Raw genomic sequence first — 17,965 nt, 5'->3', positions numbered from 1 at the left:
CTGGCCAACATGGCGAAACCCCATCTGTACTGAAAATACAAAAATTAGTCGAGTGTGGTGGCGGGCACCTGTAATCCCAGCTACTCAGGAGGCTGAGGCAGGAGATCACTTGAACCCAGGAGGCGGAGGTTGCAGTAAGCCGAGAACGTGCCACTGCCATCCAGCCTGGGGGACAAGAGCGAAACTGTCTCAAACACACATACATACATACATAAAATGCATATCTGCAAACAGGTATTAAACAGTAATTCTCTTTAGGGGTAGGAGAGGGACAAAAAAGCTTCCAGAGTGCCCATAATGGTCCATATCTTGATTTGGGTGGTGGCTATAGAAGTGTATACATATGTAAAAGTTCACCAAGCTACACATTTAGGGTTTATACACTCTACTATAAATTAAAACTCAACAGAAAGTATTTTTAAAATAAAAGTGTAAGAGCTGGGTGCTATAGTGCATGCCTATAGTCCCAACTACACAGGAGGCTGAGGCAAGAGAGCTGCTTGAGCCAAAGAATTGAAGGCTGTAGTGTGCTTTCACGGCACTCGTAAATAGCCATTGTACTCCAGCCTGGCCAACAAAGCAAGACCCTCTCTCTAAAAATAATTAACCTAATTATAGAGTAGCAATTTTGCACTCTTCTTAATTCAATGTCTTATACCTTTAAGGAGCCAGGAAAATTAATATCAAAAAAGTTTTTAGCCAGGCATGGTAGCTTACACCTGTAACCCCAATGCTTTGGGAGGCCGAGGCAGGAGGATAACTTGAGGCCAGGAGTTTGAGGCCTGTCATTAGCTACTGAGTAAAGCGGAGCCTGAGGAGGGAGTGCAAACTCCTAAATATTTCATACCTTATCTTCTTTCCTCAAACCTAAGCCCTCCCTGTCCTGATCTCAGTCTCAGCTGATAATTTTACTTCTTATTGAATGTAAAAAATAGCTGGGCACAGTGGTATGCACCTGCAGTCCCAACTACCCAGGAGGCCTGAGGCAGGACAATCACTTGAGCCCAGGAGTTTGAGTCCAGTCTGGGCCAATACCAAGACTCCCATCTCTTCAAAATAAAAACAAACAGGATTCCCATTGCTGGTGGGAGTGTAAAATGGTGCAGCTACTATGAAAAGCAATTTAGCAGTTCCTCAAAAGGTTAAACAGAATTACCATATGATCCGACAATTCCATCTTAGGTATATACCCATATGATGTAAAATCATATGTCCACACAAATGTGTACTCACAATACCCAAAAAGAAGAAACACTGTAAATACCCAACAACTGATGAATGGGAAAACAAAATATGGTATACTCATATAATGGAATTATTCATCCACAAAAAGCAGTAACGTACAACATAGATGAATCTTGAAAATAGCATGCTAAGTGAAAGCAGCTAGTCACCTACTGTATGACTCCATATCTATGAAATGTCCAGAACAGGCATATATATAGAGGGAAAGTAAATTCGTGTTTGCCTAGGCTGGGAAGGGCAGAGAGGAAATAGGGTCTGACTGCTAATGTGTATGAGGTTTCTTTTTGGGATAATGAGAATTCTGGAATTAGATAGTGGTGACAATTGTACAACTTTGTAAATACACTGAAAACCATTGAATTATTGAATTGTATGCTTTGAAATGGTCAAATTTTTTTTTTTTTTTTTTTTTTTTTTGAGACAGAGTCTTACTCTGTCACCAGGCTGGAGTGCAATGGCGTGATCTTGGCTCACTGAAACCTCTGCCTCCCGGGTTCAAGCAATTCTACTGCCTCAGCCTCCCGAGTAGCTGGGACTACAGGCACATGCCACCACACCCAGCTAATTTTTGTATTTTTAGTAGAGACAGGGTTTCACCATGTTGGCCAGGATGATCTCGATCTCTTGACCTTGTGATCCGCCCACCTCAGCCTCCCAAAGTGCTTGGATTACAGGCATGAGCCACCACACCCAGCCTAAAAGGATGAATTTTATAACATGTAAACTATATCTCAATTTTTTTAAAACAGTTAATTAAAAAAAGGAGAGAAAAAAAAGAATCCCACCAAGTGCTGACAACAATGCAGAGCAACTGGAATTATCATACATTCCTGGTGGAAATGCAAAATGGTACAGAGACTCTGAAAAAGTTTGGCGGTTTCTCACTTGGTTAAACATACACTTACATGACCCAGCAATCCAGCTCGCTGGTATTTATCCAAGAGAAATGATAACTTATATTCTCATAAAAACCTATATATAAATGTTTATTCATATTAACCCAAAACTGGAAACAATCCATATGTCTTTGAACACATAAACAGATAAGCTGTGGTATATCCATCCAATGGAATACTTACTACTTGGTTCTAAAAGCAACAACCCTTTATTTTGCTCATGCAAAAATACGGGTGAGTCTCAAATGCATTACGCTAAGTTTAAGAAGCCAAATCCAAAAGGCTATGTACTGAATAATTCCATTATAACACACTATGGAAAAGGCAAAACTGTATAGACAAAGGACAGATCAGTGGGTGACAGGAGCTGGAGGTGCCAGGAGAGGCTGATTACAAATGGACATGAGGAAATTCTGTGGGTAACAGAAGTGCTTTATATCTTTTTTTTTCTTTCTTCACCCCTTTTTTTTTTTTTTTTTTTTTTTTGAGACAGGGTCTCGCTCTATCACACAGGCTGGAGTTGGAGTGCAGCGGTACAATCACAGCTTGCTGCAGCCTTGACCTCCTGGGCTCAAGCAGTCTTCCTCCCACCCCAGCTTCCTGAGTAGCTAAAACTATAGACACACACCACCACACCCAGCTATTATTATTACTTTTATTATGTTTTTTTTTTTTTTTTGAGAGACGAAGTCCCATTACGTTGCTTAGGCTTGTCTTGAACTCCTGGGCTCAAGCAATCCTCCCACGTTGTCCTCCCAAGGTGCTGCGATTATAGGCATGAGCCACCATTCCCGACCCATATCTTGATTGTGGTGGGGCTTGCGTGAACTGTCAAATTTGGCAAAACTCAACTGTATTCTGAAAAAGAGCGAATTTTACTATGGGTTGAGCATCTCAAATCCAAACATCCAAAATCCGAAACTTTTTGAGCATCAATTTGTCTTTTTATGAATATTGTACTTTTTTTGTACTTTTGTAACTTTTATGGATTTTGACAAATGTATAATGTACACATATGGATTTTGATAAATGTGTAACATACACATATACATTATACATTTGTCAAAATCCATAAACAATACAACACCAGCAGCAAACCTTAATGCAAACTACGGTCTTTGGGTGGTACTGAGGTGTCAATATTGGTTCATCAACTGTAATAAATGTACCACTCTGGTGCAGCATGTTGAAAGTGGGGGAGGCTGGAGGGAGAACACAGGAATATGGGAACTTGATACATTCTTTTTTTTTTTTTTTTTTTTTTTTAGAAGCAGGGTCTTGCTCTGTGACCCTGTGACCCAAGCTGGCATGCAGTGGCATAATCATGGCTCACTGTAGCCTCAAACTCCTGGGCTCATGCGATCCTCCCACCTCAGCCTCCCAAGTAGCTAGGACTACAGGTACAAGCCACCCCCTACCCCAGCTAATTTGTTTTATTTTTTGTAGAGACAGGGTCTTGCAATGGTGTCCAGGCTGGTCTCAAATTCCTGGGCTCAAGCAATCCTTCCACCTCAGCCTCCCAAAGTGCTGGGATTACAGGCATAAACCACTGTGCCCAGCCAGAACTCTGTACTTTCTGCTCAATTTTGCTGTGAACCTAAAACTGCTCTAAAATATAGTCTATTTTTTTAATCCCATTTACTCATTACCAACTCCCAAATTCCTTTACTTTTTTTCTTTTTTTTTTTTTTTTGAAACAGGGTCTTGCTCTGTTACCCAGGCACAATCATACAGTATAGCAGCACAATCATAGCTCACTGCAGCCTTGACCTCCCTAGCTCAAGTGATCCTCCTACCTCAGCCTCCCCAGTAGCTGGGACCACAAGCTCACACCACCATGCCCAGCTAGGTTTCTTGGGGTTTCTGTGTATATATGTGTTGTGAGACAGAGTCTCACTATGTTGCACAGGTTGGTCTCGATCTTGGGATTCAAGCGATCTTCCGTCTTGCCTCCCAAAGTCCTGGGATTACAGGCGTGAGCCACCGCACTCAGCCCAACTCCCAGATGTCTATCTCTAACCCAGGGCTCACACTTGAACATCTGACTCTGTTATTCAACTATCCATTCAACATCTCCACTTAGTCATCTCAAAGGAATCTCATATATTTAACATGCCCAAAACCAAACTGCTTATCGTCTCCCTAGAACCTAGTTCTACTGAAGTCTACCCCATTTCAGCATGTGGTAATTCCATCTACTGGTACCGAGAGAAAAAGCCCTTGGAGTCATCCTTGACTCTTCTCTATCTCTTACATGTCGTCAGCAAATCTGTCAGCTGTACCTTCAAAAATTATACAGACGCTGATCACTTCTCATCAACTCCCCCACTGCTTTTTAGTTCAAACAACTATCATCTTTCACATGGACTAATACAAAAGATCCTTGCTCTTCTTGTTTCTGCCCATGGCTGCCTACAGCATATTCTACACACAATAACCACAGCAACTTTATTTTTTTGAGACAGGGTCTAGCTCTGTCACCTGGGATGGAGTGAAGTGGCACCATCTCAGCTCACTGCAACCTCTGCCCCTCAGGTTCAAGTGATTCTCCCACCTCAACCTCCCAAGTAGCTGGGACCACGGGTACACACCACCATGCCTGGCTTTTTTTTTTTTTTTTTTTTTGTATTTTTGGTAGAGACAGCGTTTTGCTATATTGCCTAGGCTCACAGCCCCCCTTTTTTTTTTTTGACAGAGTTTCGCTCTTGTTGCCTAGACTGGAATGCAGTGGCACAATCTCAGCTCACTGCATCCTCCACCTCCCGGGTTCAAGCAATTCTCCTGCCTCAGCCTCCTGAGTACCTGGGATTACAGGCGCCCACCAACACTCCAGGCTAATTTTTTGTATTTTTAGTACATGTCAGCCAGGCTGGTCTCAAACTCCTGGCCTCAAATGATCCACCCACCTCGGCCTCCCAAACTGCTGGGATTACAGGTGTGAGCCACTGCACCTGGCCCACAGCCACTTTTAATACTTGAAATCAGATAACATTGATTCCCTGTTTAAGACCTTTCAATGACTTACTATCACATTTAGAATAAAGTCCAAACTCCTTATTATGGCCAATCTGGCCCCTGCTGACCTTTCTGGGCTCACCTCCTACCTCTGGCCTCTCACTCTCTACCCTCCCAGCCACATGTTCCTACCTATTATTGCTTGAATGCCCTGCTTGCTCCTACGCCAGGGCTTCTGCCTTGGCTGCCTCTGTCTGCAACCCTCTCTCCTCTGGATACTAACATGACTCACTCCCTCACTTACTTTAGGACTCTATTTAAATGTCTGTCAGAGAGATCTCCTCTGTTCACCCTCTATATAAAAAAAGCAGAACACATACACACATAGAGGCACTCTACCCACTTGAAAGTACTTATTCTGGCCAGGTGTGATGGCTCACACCAGTAATCCCAACACTTTGGGAGGCTGAGGCAGGCAGATCACGAGGTCAGGAGATCGAGACTAACCTGGCTAACACAGTGAAACCCCATCTCTACTAAAAAATACAAAAAATTAGCCGGGCATGGTGGCAGGCACCTGTAGTCCCAGCTACTTGGGAGGCTGAGGCAGGAGAATGGTGTGAACCTGGGAGGCGGAGCTTGCAGTGAGCCAAGATCATGCCACTGCACTCCAGCCTGGGTGGCAGAGCGAGACTCCATCTCACAAAAAAAAAAAAAAAAAAAAAAGTACTTATTCCACTTTCTAGCATTTATCACCACCTAACATTATCTATATATATCAGTCTGCTGGTTTCTGTTCTATCCACCTCCACTGGAATGTCAGCTCCTAAAGATCAGGGACTATGTCTGTCCTAATCACCACTATTTCTCCAGCATCTAGCATTGAATGAATGACTTGGCATCAAAAGTCATCTTTCTGAAGCCTTCTGAAATTCCCACATATGAAATTAACTATTCTCCCCTAGGGGTTTTTGTAAATGAACTTTGTACAGAGTAAATATCTCCTCATAATATATTTAATTTCAGGGACTTTATTCTAGGTACTGAACACATGCGTGGGGATCAAAGCCACACCCGACCATGCTCAGAAGCCAACTAGCTAGACTCAAATCCTAAATTCACCATTTACAGCTACATAGCACTGGAAAACTTAACTGCTTTCTGCTTCTATTTCCTCATATATAAAGTAGAATAAAAGTACCCCCTTCATAGCATCTAGAGGATTAAAGGAGGTATAACATATAAAGCCTTTAGATTTGTGCCAGGCACAGAGTAAATCACTCAATAAATGTGAGTCACTAGCAAAGACATAAGCATTAGAATACATGATTAACGACCCTTGGCTATCAATACTAAAAACCAAAGCCAAATACTTGACTCGTCTGTGAACATCTTGAAGTACTTATTTTCCTTCATTTCATAGCACCTAGTGTACCACCTGACTCACAGCATTCAATACATGTTTGTGGAAAGCTCAGAAAAGATTGCTTAAAAACACACACACACACACACAGACGGTGTAAGGAGTAAAGAGGTATGAACCAGAAACTCAGATGAGATCAGTACAAATAACCCTAATGAAAAAGAAACCAAAAATGATCTAAGGACATTATGAAACTCAGATTTTTAAATCTTCTGTACAAGAAATGGAAGTGAACTATGATCAACTTAAATGGAAACACAGTAGTGGAAAGGTACCAGAGTGTCAGGAAAGCAACAGAAGGAGCTTTTTCGTTGTGTTTGGAGCAAGAACAGGGAAGCCCAGCCTACTTCTTGGAACAGATGGCACACTTCTGACAGATGATAGGAAGAAGGCAAAGGCAGCAGAGCAAGCAGATTCTATTCTATCCACCAAGTATCACTACTAGGAAACTGCAGCCTCTCAGATTTTAGTTCATCTATAAAACGCAGGAAGCAAATAGGGAAGGCAGGGCTGGGCACAGTGGTTCACGCCTATAATCCCAGCACTTTGGGAGGCTGAGGCAGGCAGATCACCTGAGGTCGGGAGTTCGAGACCAGGCTGTTCAACATGGTGAAACCATGTCTCTACTAAAAATACAAAGATTAGCTGGGTGTGGTGGTGCATGCCTGTAATCCCAGCTACACAGGAGGCTGAGGCAGGAGAATCGCTGGAACCCAGGAGATGGAGGCTGCAGTGAACCGAGATAGGGCCACTGCTCTCCAGCCTGGGCAGCAGAGCAAGACTGTCTCAAAACAAAACAAAACAAAACAAAAACAGGGAAGGCAGGATTACCCCTTCTACAGAGAAGAAAATGGACATGCTGAAAGTTCACCCCAAAGTGGTAGATTAAAAATTAGAATATAGGCCAGGTGCAGTGGCTCATGCCTGTAATCCCAACACTTTGGGAGGCCAAGGTAGGAAGATCACTTGAGCCCTGGAGTTTGAGACCAGCCTAAGCAACACAGCGAGACTCAGTCTCTATAACAAATACAAAAATGAGCCAGGTGCAGTGGCATGCACCTATACCTACTCAGGAGGCTGAGGTGGGAGGATCACTTGAGCCCAAGAGTACCAGGCTACAGTTATGATCACACCACTGCACTCCAGCCTTGGTGACAGAGCAAAACTCTGTCTCAAAAATGCTAGGCCAGGCGCCTGTAATCCCAGCACTTTGGGAGGATGAGGTGGGTGCACTGCTTGAGCCCAGAAGTTTAAGACCAGCCTGGGCAACATGGCAAACCCCACCTCTACAAAAAACACAAAACTTAGCCAAGGGTGGCGGCACATGCCTGTAGTCCCAGCTACTCAGGAGGCTGAAGTAGGAGGATCATGGCTCACTGCAGCCTCAACCTCTCAGGCTCAAGCAATCCTTCCACCTCGGCTAATTTTTTGTTTTGTTTTGTTTTGTTTTTTGAGACAGAGTCTTGCTCTGTCACCCAGGCTGAAGTGCAGTGTCGCAATTTCGGCTCACTACAACCTCCACCTCCTGGGTTCAAGCAAGCCTCCCACCTCAGCCTCCTGAGTAGCTAGGATTACAGGCATGCGCATAATTTTTTTTGTACTTTTAGTAGAGACGGAGTTTCACCATGGTGGCCAGGTTGGTCTCGAACTCCTGAACTCAAGTAATCTGCCCACCTAGGCCTCCTAAAGTGCTGGGATTACAGGTGTGAACCACCATGCCTGTAATTTAATTATAATTAAATTTATACTTTAATTATAAAAATATAATTTTTATATTTTTTTGTAGAGATGGGGTTTTGTCATGTTGCCCAGGCTTGTCTTGAACTCCTGGGCTCAAGTGATCTGCCTACTTCAGCCTCTAAACATGCTAGGATCACAGGCATAAGCCACAACACCTGGCCAAAAAATAATTTTATTTTTTAAATTTTTTTGAGACAGGGTATCACTCTGTCACCCAGGATGGAATGCAGTGGCACGATCTGGGCTCACTGCAACCTCCGCTTCCCGGGCTCAAAGGATTCTCTAGCCTGTCTCCTGAGTAGCTGGGACTACAGCCAGGAGCTACCAACACCCAGCTAACTTTTGTATTTTTTGTAGAAACATGTTTTTGCCATGTTGCCCCCAGCTGTCGTTGAACTCCTGAGCTCAAAGCAATATGCCCACCTTGGCCTCCCAAAGTGCTGGGATTGCAGGTGTGGGACACCATGCCTGGCCCCAAAAATAATTTAAATGCAGAAATAGGTCTGGTGTGGTGGCTCACGCCTGTAATCCCAGCACTTTGGGAGGCCGAGGCAGGTGGATCACCTGAGGTCGGGAGATCAAGACTAGCCTGGCCAACCTAGTGAAACCCCATCTTTACTAAAAATACAAAAATTAGCTGGGCGCCATGGCAGGGGCCCGTAATCCCTCCTATTTGGGAGGCTGAGGCAAGAGAATCTCTTGAACCCAGGAGGCGGAGGTTGCAGTGAGCTGAGATCACGCCATCGCACTCCAGCCTGGGTGACAGAATGAGACTCTGTCTCAAATAAATAAATAAATAAATGCGGAAATAAAATTAGACTGTAGGAGTATTTAAAAAAAAAAAGAAAGAACTGTTAGTTCATATAACAGACTAAAAAAAAACAACAACAACACTTATGGCCAGGCGCAGTGGCTCACGTCTGTAATCCCAGCACTTTGGGAGGACAAGGAGGGTGGATCATGAGATCAGGAGTTCGAGACCAGCCTGACCAACATGGTGAAACCATGTCTCTACTAAAAATACAAAAAATTAGCCAGGCGTAGTGGTGCACGCCTGTAATCCCACTACTCACGAGGCTGAGGCAAGAGAATCGCTAGAACCCAGGAGGCAGAGGTTGCAGTGAGCCGAAATTGCACCACTGCACTCGAGCCTGGGCAACAGAGCAAGACTCCATCTCAAAGAAGAAGAAAAAAAAAACTCATTTAATTTTGGATTAAGTTTATGACATAAATCGGCCGGGCGCAGTGGCTCACGCCTATAATTCCAGCACTTTCGGAGGCTGAGGCGGGCGAATCATAAGGTCAGGAGTTCAAGACCAGTCTGGCCAACACAGTGAAACCCCAACTCTACTAAAATTACAAAATAAAATTAGCTGGGTGTGGTGGCAGGCACCTGTATTCCCAGCTACATGGGAGGCTGAGGCTGGAGAATCGCTTGAACCCTGGAGGCAGAGGTTGCAGTGACCGGAGATTGCGCCATTGCACTCCAGCCTGGATGACAACAGCAAAATTCCGTCTCAAAAAAAAAAAAACTTAAAAAAAGTTTATGACATAAATCAAATATAATTTGTCCTGAGTAAGATATACACTTTTCAAATGTCAAAAAATCCTTAAAATTCACTCAGTATACTTGTTAATAGTAATATTGATACTGTAACTTTAAAACTATTTCACATATAACACAGAATAAGGCAAGTAGGTTAAAGTATGATTAGGAACAAAGATTTTCGGGCCGGGTGCAGTGGCTCACGCCTGTAATCCCAGAACTTTGGGAGGCTGAGGTAAGTGGATCACGAGGTCAAGAGATCGAGACCATCCTGGCCAACATGGTAAAACCCCGCCTCTACTAAAAGTACAAAAATCGGCTGGGCATGGTGGCGCGTGCCTGTAGTTCCAGCTACTCAGGAGACTGAGGCAGGAGAATCACTTGAACCCCGGAGATGGAGGTTGCTGTGAGCTGAGATCCAGCCCCTGCAGTCCAGTCTGGGGGACTGAGCGGGTCTCCATCTCAAAAATAAACAAATATATAAATGCCTTTTGTCAATTATATCTCAATAAAGCTGGAGGGGGAATATATATGTATTTCCAAAACGATTTTGCTTGTTTGTTTGTTTTTTTGAGACAGAGTCTCAACTGCAATCTCGGTTCACTACAACTTCTGCCTTCTGGGCTCAGGTGATCCTCTTACCTAGGCCTCCCAAGTAGCTGGAATTACAGGCATGCCAGGCGCAGTGGCTGACGCCTGTAATCCCAGCACTTTGGGAGGCTGAGGCGGGTGGAACACGAGGTCAGGAGACCGAGACCATCCTGGCTAACACAGTGAAACCCTGCCTCTACTAAAAATACAAAAAATTAGCCAGGCATGGTGGCATGCGCCTGTAGTCCCAGCTACTCAGGAGACTGAGGCAGGAGAATCACCCGAACCAGGGAGGTGGAGGTTGCAGTGAGCTGAGATCATTCGCGCTATACTCCAGCCTGGGAGACACAGCAAGACTCTGCCTCAAAAAAAAAAGAATAAAAGAATTACAGGCACATGCCACGATGTCCAGCTAATTTTTTGTATTTTAAGTAGAGACATGGATTCGTCATAATGGCCAGGCTGGTCTCCAACTCCTGACCTCAAGTGATCTGCCCACCTCAGCCTCTCAAAGTGCCCGGATTACAAGCATGAGTCACCGTGTCTGGCCATATTTTGAGTTTCATTTAGCATAGTTACACCATGCATATTCTATGTTAGTTCTTTTTGTTTCATCTATTTATTTACTTATTTATTTATAATTTTTCGGGGGACAGAGTCTCCCTCTGTCACCCAGGATGGAGTCCAGTGTCGCAATCTCAGCTCACTGCCACCTCTGCCTCCTTTGGTTCAAGCAATTTTCCTGCCTCAACCTCCCGAGTAGCTGGAATTACAGGCACCTGCCACCACACCCGGCTAATTTTTGTATTTTTAGTAGAGACGGGGTTTCATCATGTTGGCCAGTTTGGTCTCAAACTCCTGACCTCAGGTGATCCGCCCACCTTAGCCTCCCAAAGTGCTGGGAATACAGGCTTGAGCTACTATGCATGGCCTATTTATTTATTTTTGAGACAGTGTCTTACTCTGTTACCCAGGCCTGATATTTCCAACTTAAATTTAATATTATAGGCTGGGCGCAGCGGTTCACGCCTGTAATCCCAGCACCGTGAGAGGCCAAGGCAGGCGGATCACTTGAGGTCAGGAGTTCGAGACCAGCCTGGCCAAGAGGGTGAAACCCCATCTCTACTAAAAATACAAAATTAGCCAGGCATGGTGGCATGCGCCTCTAGTCCCAGCTACTTGGGAGGCTGAGGCAGGAAAATTGCTTGAACTAGGGAGGCAGCGGTTGCAGTGAGCTGAGATCGTACCACTGCACTCCAGCCTGGGAGACAGACCAAGACTATCTCAAAAAAATAAATAAATAAACTGGAAGTATCAAAGTGAACTCACATTTTTTCAAAAAATAGATTTCTTACCCCCATCTACTAAAAAGTTGTTTAAGACAATGACATCCTAGCAGCAATAAACACCCAGTGCCCAGAGCTAAATTTCTTTTTTTAAAAACCAATGTTTTATTTTATTTATTTATTTATTTTATTTATTTAGAGATAGAGTCTTATTCTTATCACCCAAGCAGTGGTGTGATCATAGCTAACTGCAGCCTCAACCTCAGAGGTCAATTTCCTTTTTTTTTTTTTTTTTTTTTTTTTGAGACGGAGTCTCACTCTGTCACCCAGGCTGGAGTGCAATGGTGTGATCTTGGCTCACACACAGGCTGGAGTGCAATGGCGCTATCTCGGCTCACTGCAACCTCCACCTCCCAGGCTCAAACAATTCTCCTGCCTCAGCCTCCTGAGTAGCTGAGACTACAAGTGCGTGCCACCATGCCTGGCTAATTTTTGTATTTTTCGTAGAGACAGGGTTTCACTATGTTGGCCAGGCTTGTCTGGAACTCCTGACCTTCTGATCCACCTGCCTCGGCCTCCCAAAGTGCTGGGATTACAGGCGTGAGCCACCGTGCCCAGCTCAGAGGTCAATTTCTAAATACCCTTTCCTAATTAAAGAAACCAAGCCTTGGAGAACCAGCTGCGTCCAGGGTCTGGGATAAGAAAAGTAGAAAGTAAGTTTGGGGTTTCTAGTAGTGCCAGAAAACAAAAAAAGGCTAAGGGACTAACAGGAATTGTCAAAAGAACAAAGGAGCTAGTTTAAACAGCATCCCACTGGACAAATTTGGGATAATTTTAGCACAAAATTAATAATAATGAATGGAATTGACTACACCACCACACTCAATAATCTTATTCCTAAGTGCACTTTAAAAGAATAAAAATGGGCCGGGCGCGGTGGCTCACCGCGCCTGTAATCCCAGCACTTTGGGAGGCCGAGATGGGCAGCTCACGAGGTCAGGAGATCGAGACCATCCTGGCTAACACGGTGAAACCCAGTCTCTACTAAAAAATACAAAAAAATTAGCCGGGCGTGGTGGCGGGCGCCTGTAGTCCCAGCTCTCGGGAGGCCGAGGCAGGAGAATGGCGTGAACCTGAGAGGCAGAGCTTGCAGTGAGCCGAGATCGCACCACTGTGCTCCAGCCTGGGCGACAGAGCGAGACTCTGTATCAAAAAAAATAATAATAAAAATGAAAGCTGTTCGTACAGAAGAACATCACCTAATATAACAGAATAACAAAACTAGAATATTACCATTTTTCCATCTCCAGAGTAATAACTGATTCAGGCAGGGATTATCAATGGATGCTAAATCATTAGGTAAATGATGTGGGGGGATAATAGGATATTGACACGTACCAGAGTATCCCCACAGATTATCTACTACTTGCACAAGGAAAAATACACCTTTATAATGGTGAGAGATGGAAGTCATTACCTTATCCAAGTGATACACGGAACAGTGGGACGACCTAGCTTTATGTGTCCCCCGATGTGATGCAATATGAAACACACGGCATTACCACTGAAACACTCTGCAAAAAAAATGTTTAATCTGAAGTCTAGACCTCATTTCCAGTTTACAGGAAATAGAAGAGAATACAAGAAACAAGTTAAACTCACCATGATAAAACAATGTGACTAAACCAGAATGTGGGACATTCTAAAAAACAACTGTTCGGAACTCTTAAAAATTAAACAAATAATGTTGTGAAGGGGAAAAATTTTTTTATTTTTTTGAGACGGAGTCTCGCTCTGTCTCCCAGGCTGGAGTGCAGGGGCTCGATCTCTGCTCACTGCAAGCTCTGCCTCCCGGGAAGAAGAAAGATTATCATGGAATCAAAGCAACTAAAGAGACATAAAAATAAAAAAGTAATGTGGATCCTGTCTGGAAAAATACTATAAGGGACATTTTTGGAACAACAAGAACATCTGAATATCTCTGGATATTAGATATTATACAATTATTGCTAAATTAAATAAGTATATAAAACAAATGGGTTAACAATTAGTGAATACAGGTGGAAGGTATAATGTTCTCTCAACTTTTCATTATGTTAGAAAATTTTCTTAATAAAAAGCAGGGGCCGGGCGCTGTGGCTCATGCCTGTAATCCCAGCATTTTGGGAGGCTGAGGCAAGTGGATCACGAGGTCAGGAGATCGAGACCATCCTGGCTAACACGGTGAAACCCCGTCTCTATTTTAAAAATACAAAAAAATTAGCCGGGCGTGGTGGCGGGTGCCTGTAGTCCCAGCTACTCGGGAGGCTGAGGCAGGAGAATGGTGGGAACCCGGGAGGCAGAGCTTGCAGTGAGCAGAGATCGAGCCACTGCACTCCAGCCTGGGAGACAGAGCAAGACTCCGTCTCAAAAAAATTAAAAAATAAAAATAAATAAATAAATAAAAAGCAGGGACTGGGCCGGGCACGGTGGCACATGCCTGTAATCCCAGCACTTTGGGAGGCCAAGGCAGGTGGATCACCTGAGGTCAGGAGTTCTCAACCAGCCTAACATGGTGAAACCCTGTCCCTACTAAATACAAAAAAATTAGCTGAGCATGGTGGTGCATGCGTGTAATCCGAGCTGCTTGGGAGACTGAGACAGAAGAATCGCTTGTACCAGGGAGGCAGAGGTTGCAGTGAGCCGAGATTGTGCCATTGCATCCCAGCCTAGGCAACAAAAGCAAAACTCCATCTCAAAAAAAAAAAAAAAGCTGGGACTTAGTTTCTTTAGGGCCCAAAAATAAGAACAAATAATTCAAGGATTCAGAGGCAAGAAGTCACAAGGACATAAGCAATTAAAAAGTGGGCCCTAGCCCAACGTGGTGGCTCACACCTGTAATCTGAGCACTTTGGGAGGCCGAGGCAGACAGATCATGAGGTCAAGAGATCAAGATCATCCTGGCCAACATAGTGAAACCCCATGTCTACTAAAAATACAAAAATTAGCTGGGCGTGGTGACGCACACCTGTAGTCCCAGCTACTCGGGAGGCTGAGGCAGGAGAATCGCTTGAACCCTGGAGGCGGAGGTTGCAGTGAGCCGAGATCACGCCACTGCACTCCAGCCTGGCGACAGAGCAAGACTCTGTCTCAAAAAAATGAAAATAAAAAAAAAAGTGGAACCTAATTCCCACACATTTCATTTCAATGGACTGAAAATACACACATACACACACAGAGAGACACAGACACACACAAAAAATATGGTTGTACCGTGCAGCAATACTATCTACTATAATGTAAGCAAATCACTTACCAGGGTGAAAACATAACCACTTTCAGTCTAGAGATAATAAAACAAACTCTCCATTGTTTTTGGCAAAGCATTCAAAGTCAAAGATTTTATCAAACAATTAAATGTCCAGTACTCTAGATTAGGAAATCAGGTGAACATAATCAGAATGCATTTTCCAGTGTTTTGTTTTGTTTTGTTTTTTGATTTAGGAGTCAGGAACATTCAGACACTCTGGAGAAATTTGGTTATTACAAAAATGCTATGAACTCAGTCTACTTTGATTCAAACCCTAGTCCTACCACTGTGTGACCTTGGGCAAATAACTTCATCTCTCTGAGACTCCTTTTTCTTACTGCTAAAATGAGGCTCATAAGAGCACCCACATGAGGGTACTCTCCCACTTGAAGACAGGTAGTCTCCCTCTCAGTGTGGCAGGGCTTTTATGGGTTCAGAATGGGGAATGTATGCTGATTGGTTTGTGCGTATAACAAAAAGGCTAAAACAAAGGCGTCACTCAAAGGTGGGCATGACAGTGTAAAAAACCAATCAGGGAAGGCTAAGTACATGTAAAACAGGTGAAGGGTGGGGATCAATCAGAGGAAACCTTGCCAAACTGGAAGAGAGGTTCTCAATCCAGTCCGTGGATTCACCCAGGACTTGTAGCTTGGCTTTCAGGCTTTAAACTGTCTTTGGAGGCCAGGCACAGTGGCTCATGCCTATAATCCCAGCACTTTGGGAGGCGGAGGCGGGCAGATCACCAGAGGTCACGAGTTTGAGACCAGCCTGGCCAACATAATGAAACCCCATCTCTACTAGAAATACAAAAATTAGCTGGGTGTGGTGGCACCTGCCTGTAGTCCCAGCTACTTGGGAGGCTGAGGCAGAAGAATCGCTTGAACTCAGGAGGCGGAGGTTGCAGTGAGCTGAGATGGCGCCACTGCACTCCAGTCTAGGCGACAAGAGCAAAACTCCGTCTCAAAATATAAATAAACAAACAAACAAACTGTCCTTGGTTTGACAGTCAGGTTTCACCAGGGAACTGTCCCTATCTGCCTAGGCATTTGACTGCCACCTGCGGCTATCAGCACAATTGCAGCTCACTGCAACCTCAAACTCCTAGGCTCAAGCAGTCCTCCTGCCTCAGCCTCCCAAGTAGCTGGGACTACAGGCATGTACCACCATGCCCAGAATTTTTTTTTTTTTTTTTGAGACAGGGTCTCATTATATTGTCCAGGCTGGTCTTGAAATCCTTGACTCAATCAATCCTCCCACCTCACCCTCCCAAAGTGCTGGGATTACAGGCATGAGTCACCATGCCCAGCTGGATTATCTTTTTTTTTTTTTTTTTGAGACAAAGTCTTGCTCTGTCACCCAGGCTGAAGTGTAGTGGCACAATCTCAGCTCACTGCAACCTCTGCCTCCCAGGTTCAAACGATTCTCCTGCCTCAGCCTCCCAAGTAGCTTGGACTACAGGCGCACACCACCATGTCTGACTGATTTTTGTACTTTTAGTAGAGACAGGGTTTCACCATGTTGGCCAGGCTGGTCTCAAACTCCTGACCTCAGGTGATCCACCAGGCTTGGCCTCCCAAAATGCTGGGATTCCAGGTGTGAGCCACCACACCAGGCCCAGAATATCTTTTAAATGTTAAGTTGAAACTTTGTTTTTTTTTTCTTCCAAGACAGAGCCTTGCTCTGTCGCCCAGGCTGGAGTACAATGGCGTCGTGATGTTGGCTCACTGCAACCTCCACCTCCCAGGTTTAAGCAATTCTCTTGCCTCAGACTCGGGGGTAGCTGGGATTATAGGCATGTGCCACCACACCCAACTAATTTATTTTGTATTTTTAGTAGAGACGGGGTTTCACCATGCTGGTCTTGAACTCCTGACTTCATGATTCACCCGCCTTGGCCTCCCAAAGAGCTGGGATTACGGGCATGAGCCACCGCATCTGGCCAAATGTTAAGTTTAAAATTTGTTCCTAGAAATTTGTACAAGATGGCCATAACGTTTTCCTCTTTTCCGTAAAGACACGGTTAAGAAAAAAAAAAATTGGGGCCAGGTGCGGTGGCTCACGCCTGTAATCCCAGCACGTTGGGAGGCCGAGGCGAGCAGATCACGAGGTCAGGAGATCGAGACCATCCTGGCCAACATGGTGAAGCCCCGTCTCTACTAAAAATAGAAAAAATTAGCCAGGCGTGGTGGCAGGCGCCTGTAGTCCCAGCTACTCGGGAGGCTGAGGCAGCAGAAAGGCACGAACCCGGGAGTCAGAGCTTGCAGTGAGCCAAGATGCACCACTGCACTCCAGCCTGGGCGACAGGGCGAGACTCCGTCTCAAAAAATAAAAATAAAAATAAATAAATAAATGAAGATTAAAGGGGAAAATACGCATGGTCAGTTAATTAGATGCCCAAAAGCATTAAATTCAACATTACTCAGGCTGAAAAAAAAAAAACTTGCAGCAAACAAGGAATAGGCATGAACTTCTTTAATCTGACTAAACACATCTACTATGATCCTATGATAAACATCATACTTAATGGTGAACTCTCAGATGCGTTCCTGTTAAAGTCAAACAACAAACTATGGAAGGCTGCTATCATCACTATCATTTAACATCTTGCTGCTATGATCCTAGTCAATGAACACAGAAGGGAAAACGGGAAGGAAAGAAAAAAAGTAAGGAAGGAAGAAAGGAAAAGAAATGAGAAGCAGAGGATTGGAAAGGAAGAGGCAAAACAGTTGTTTGCAGATACATGATGGTCTATGTAGAAAATCCAAAAGAACCATTAAAATGAACACGAAAATGGAGAAAGGTTTCTGTGTAAGACCAGATACAAGACTCAATAGCGATAAAGACTCATGTACCCATTACACATGGCCGCTTTTGCTTCCTCTATCTTCCCACCCTTTTCCCCCTTCATATTATCTCCTTTTTCTTCCTACTGCATATAATCACAGAATCTTCATATTATCTTGAAGCAAATCACAATGTATCATTTTATTCATA

General features: G+C 44.2%; 1 protein-coding gene across 8 annotated transcripts in view; it reads right to left on the bottom strand.

Moving 5' to 3' along the window:
- The window catches only part of PHF20 (PHD finger protein 20), a 184,482-nt gene that overhangs the window by 126,025 nt on the left and 40,492 nt on the right, over positions 1-17,965 (bottom strand). Inside the window, exon 3 of one of the 8 annotated variants that reach the window (XM_016937810.4) lies at positions 13,160-13,256. The exons of the other annotated variants lie outside the window; for them this stretch is intronic. The gene's annotated coding sequence lies outside the window, so the exon portion shown is untranslated. The remainder of the gene's footprint in view (positions 1-13,159; positions 13,257-17,965) is intronic. 8 annotated transcript variants of the gene reach the window in all.

This window comes from Pan troglodytes, chromosome 21, assembly GCF_028858775.2.
Source record: "Pan troglodytes isolate AG18354 chromosome 21, NHGRI_mPanTro3-v2.0_pri, whole genome shotgun sequence".
Lineage (NCBI taxonomy): Eukaryota > Metazoa > Chordata > Mammalia > Primates > Hominidae > Pan > Pan troglodytes.
Note: the sequence above shows the minus strand (reverse complement) of the source record. Positions and strands in the feature narration are given on the sequence as shown.